Below are 4,730 nucleotides of genomic sequence, written 5' to 3'. Positions count from 1 at the left end.
CCTCTATGTGCCTAGGCTCCACCCTGTAGAGTAATACTTAAGGCACAGAAATTGTCTAAGGAGTAAGAAAAATCATCTCTGGGAAGAGCCAACTTCAGCTCTTGGTCAGCGGGAGATGTTCAGCAAAGGTGGCGATGATGAGGAGGGGTTGGTGTAAGGAGAACAGGAGGATGGCACCTGGGGACCCCGATTCCTGTCACTGAATCCCAAGAAGAAGTCACCAGAGGATGGATGAATACTGTCAGGTGTTATAGAAGGCTCAAGAGGAATCATATTGGCAGGAATTACATCACTGAGTCTTTAGAGAATGCAATTTGGAGGAATACAGGAGCAGCCAATGAACAGAACAGAAAAAACAAAAGACATCAGTACAAAGCCCCACCCCCATAGGTCAGGATATTTAGGCTGCAAATAGATTATACCATTAACAGCATTTGAGCAATAAAGACATTTGATTAACATAACAAGAAATCTTAAGAGCAGCAGCTCCAGGAGTAGCCCAGGGGCTCACCAGTGTCCCCAAGAACCCAGGCTTTTTCCATCCTCTCCCTACAATGTCCTGAGCACATTGGCTTCTCACCCTCTTTACTGCCTCACAGAAAGGCCTGGGATAGATACAGGAGGAAGGTGAACCTTCTTTGCCATAGGCCAGAAGGGGAGAAAGTGGGATGAAAACAGATTCTGAAGGAGAGAGAAGCCTGAATCTCAGCAAAGCCAAAAGATGGGGAACACACTAGAAAATCAAGGAGAATACAGTGGGGTACCACCCTCTAGGTCAAGAGAACTTAAAAAAGACACACGATTCAGGCATTGGATAGCAACATGGACATTTCTGCTCTGCTAGTGTGAATGTCAGTGGGCTCAGGCTCTTTAGAAAACAACTTAGGTCACAACCCAGCAATTCTAGTTGCAGATTTACACCACTGCATATGAGTGTCCAGTTATGAATGGGAAAGTTCATAGTAGCATTATTTTTAAATTAAAAAAATGACTGAAAATACCCCAAATATTCTGAGACCAGAGAATAAATCAATCATGACCTATTCCCACTATGGAATACTATGTAGCAATAACAACCTGCATAAATCTCAGGAAAATAATGTTGAAGAAAAAGGCAAATGGTAACAGAATATATACAATGTGGTGGCATTTATGTAAAGTTTCAAAACATGTAAAAGCTAAAACAATATGTTACTTAAGCAAATTAACCTAAGTGGGAAAATATAAAGAAAGCAACAAAAGATACACACAAAATTCAAGGAAGTGGTTAGCTCTAAGCAAGCTTGAGGGACCAGCATACAGGGGACTCTGAATGGGAAGGAAACATTCTTATTCTTAAACTGAATGGGGCTGGGGGTACCCAGGGTATTCACTGTATTGTTATTTAACAATTTAAAAAGGAGTGAGAATCCAAGTGAGATGAAGGCCAGGTGCCAGCCCTCTATGGGGGCACAGGCCCTGCCAGTGGCATCACCATCTGGAACCCACAGAGCTCAGACAACATGGTGTGCAAATGGACTAGAGTCTGAGCTGCTCTGTCTGTGTACCAGTGGCCCTGGGAGAGCCCCACGTTGGGAAGGAGAGGGAGTGAGGGCAGGGGTGGGGTGGAGTGAGGGCAGGGGATGGGTGGAGAGAGAGCCAAGACATCCGGTGTTTTTTCTTGAGGAATTTGAGGTGAAAACAGAAATATCAGGGTCCCTCTTTCCAAAGAGCTCCCCCTGTGCCAGGCCCAGCCATTCCCAGCAGACCCCATTGAAACCTCCTACCAAGCTGAGGCAGGGGGATTACTATTTTCATTTCAATAAAGGGATAACAGGAACTTAACTAAGTCGCTTGTTCAGGTCACACAGAGAGTCAGTAGGAAACCCAGGTACCTAGAGCACAGGAAGCCCCTCCTGGCCTGGGCGGCCTCCCCCCAACCTCAGCCCAAGCACATGAATCTTCCACCCACCCTTCTACTCAGTCCTCTTTCCTGCTCAGGGCTTTGTACATCCTGTCCCCCCTCCCAGAAACCCACCTCCTCACATCTTTCCCACCTTGATGTCACCTGCTTCAATGTGACAAGCTTCAATGTCATCTGCTTGGAGACCCCTTTTGGGGTCTACTTGACTTGAGCCCCTGTGTTTCCCTCCTTCACCTGACTCTGCCCTTGCCCTCCTTGTGCTACAACTGTCCACGTTAACCTGTTGCTATGCTGTCTGTTGTCTTTCCCATGCACTAGAATATAAGCTCCTTGAGGGCAGGGGCCACCTGCTTTTGTTACCTACCAGAGTGTCTCTGCTGCCTTGTTCCAGGCCAGGCACATGGCGGCTACTCAATAAATCACCATGAAATAAATAAGTAAATAAATAAACAAGGGAAGTGAAAGAAGGTTGAGATGAGAGACAGGTGGACAGATTCCAATCCACATCCCTGCTCAGAGGACTCTATCCACCCACTCTGTGCCCAGGAGGGCATGTAATAAGACCCCTCTGCCCTCACACTGGTATCTGGGTGGTCAGTGCTAGGTATCAAGGAAAGGAAGTAGTAGAACCTTCCAGCAGGCCCTGTGATTGGCAGGTCACAACTTTGTTCAAGTAAGGAATTCCCTGCCTCTCTCTGCTTCTAATGAGATCTTTCCTGGCTGTAGCATTTGGGTTCTTGGCAACCACTGTTCCAGAAGGATACCCTGAAATTGGAGGATGTTCAGAGATGAAATATCTAAAACAATGCAGAAACAGGGGAAATGGAATAATTATAACAGATGAAAAGACCCACAGTCTGGGCTCTGCCAAGTTAAATGGAAAAGGATAATTGCATGCCAGTCTCTAAGGGTGGGAAGCCCTCTGAAGAGGGGAAGTTTGGGGGATGACATGAGAGGGGTAATTATGAGAAATGCAATGGAATAAGGCGAATCCCTGGGAATTTTAGGCTTAGTGGCAGGAACCATTTCCTCCCAGCAAAATCTCTGAGGTTGGGCAGCCATCTGCTAATGGAAGTGGGAGCATGCCACCCTGATGGCATTTAAGCCCTTCATAATCTGGGCTGGAGTCTCTACAAATACAGAGTCCTTATTCTAGAAGGCCAGAGTCAGTTGTTAGGGGCAGAGGTCATTGGACAGCAGAGTGGTCATTTCCCAGGGTCTCTGGTCAGAGAGAGCCTGATTCCAGTTCCAGCTGGCAGCTTTGTAGCTGTGTGACTTTAGGCACAAGGTTCGGGTGAGAAATTCTGTAGGCTCCGGTCACAGCACTGGGTAAACAGAAAACACACCAGGTGTCAGCTGCAAGTCCTATGTGGAAACGCTCTATGGGTTTTGGTGCGATCTCTGGTCTGTGCTAGGAGGAGAATCCAGCTAGAATCCCTGGAATCCAGCTCTGAAGGGGGCTCTGAGGTGTCACTCCCACAGGAACCGCTTGGGAAGTATGTGAAAGGTTAGAGTAGCAGGCTCCAGGGCAGATATCACAGTCCACAGCCAGGTGACATTCCTGGAGTCAAAAAGCCTAGTCACACGGGTGCCACATGTTCCTTCCTTTTATTTTCAAGGCAGAATAAATCAACCAAACGGTAGACTTTGGCTGGCTGAGCAGGCAACAGGCCAGGGCATAGGACCTGCACCCTTCTCCTCTACAGGCCTCCTGAGGAAATGAGGGTTTGTTTGTGAGCATCTGTGCAAAACCTGTCAGTGGGAAGACCCAGGCCCTAGTTTCAAAGTATCTGTTGGCCTGGAGTGTAGCTCGGTGTCACAGCGCTTGCCTAGCACACTCAAAGCCCTGGGTTGATCCCTAGCACTGGGGGGGGGGGGGAAGTATCTGTTAAGATTTTCAGAGAAGGCAAGCTCGCAGCCAGCAGGCTGGGGGAAGATCAGGATGAGGTGGGGTAAGATGGCAAGGGAGGAGGGCCAGGCCTGGGGAGGACACAGACAGGTTTGACCTGTGAGCTCTGCTGGGGACACAGGGGATCCCTGGTTCCCTGCCTGTGGCCTCCGAAACTGACTTGGCTCCCAAACCTCTTAGAAGGAGAGTCGGGAGGGCACGGCCTGCAGCCAACAACTTCAACATGAGAAGCCATGCTCGTGACAGCAGTGACAACAAAGTGCTAAATGGGGCCCAAAAGAATGGTTCCTGGTCCTCCTCCTGCTGGTGGGGAGTGGAGAAAGCTTCCAGCAGAGGGAGGGTATTTTGACCAATAGGGCTGAGGGGAGAACATTCCAGGCCACAGAAACAGCAGGGGCAGAGTGTGGGCAGAAGGCAGCCCATGCCTCCCTATAATTGGCCTGTTTGGAATCAGAGACCACCTTGATCATCACCACCACCCCACCCCAGTGTCACAGGCTCCTTGTGACCTAATTGGTGTGGTCTGATCTGGGGATGCAGAACAGGACCCAGAGGCAGGAAATGAGGGTCAGGCTCACTTCGGCATCACCAGCACACTGGTTGCCCTGGCTGGTCAGGTGCAGTGGAGGGAGCTAGGAGACCTGGATTTGACTCCCAGCTCCATTCCTTAAGAGATGTGTGACGTGTGACAGTCACAGCCCTCTCTGGACCATCATTAATAGAGAGTGTGGGCCTCTTAGCCCTAAAGGTTCCCACAGGCCTGATACCCTGAGATTTGCAAATTCTCCTGCTTACAACTGCACATGCATATCTGGATCTCTCTCCCTCCTTAGAGTGATTTTCACCAAAGACAAAGGAAATCAAGATCCTCAAAGTCTGGAAAATTGAAGTCACAGAGTGTCAGAGGATCTGTCAAAC

This window comes from Marmota marmota, unplaced genomic scaffold (assembly GCF_001458135.2).
Source record: "Marmota marmota marmota unplaced genomic scaffold, marMar, whole genome shotgun sequence".
Taxonomy (NCBI): domain Eukaryota; kingdom Metazoa; phylum Chordata; class Mammalia; order Rodentia; family Sciuridae; genus Marmota; species Marmota marmota.
Note: the sequence above shows the minus strand (reverse complement) of the source record.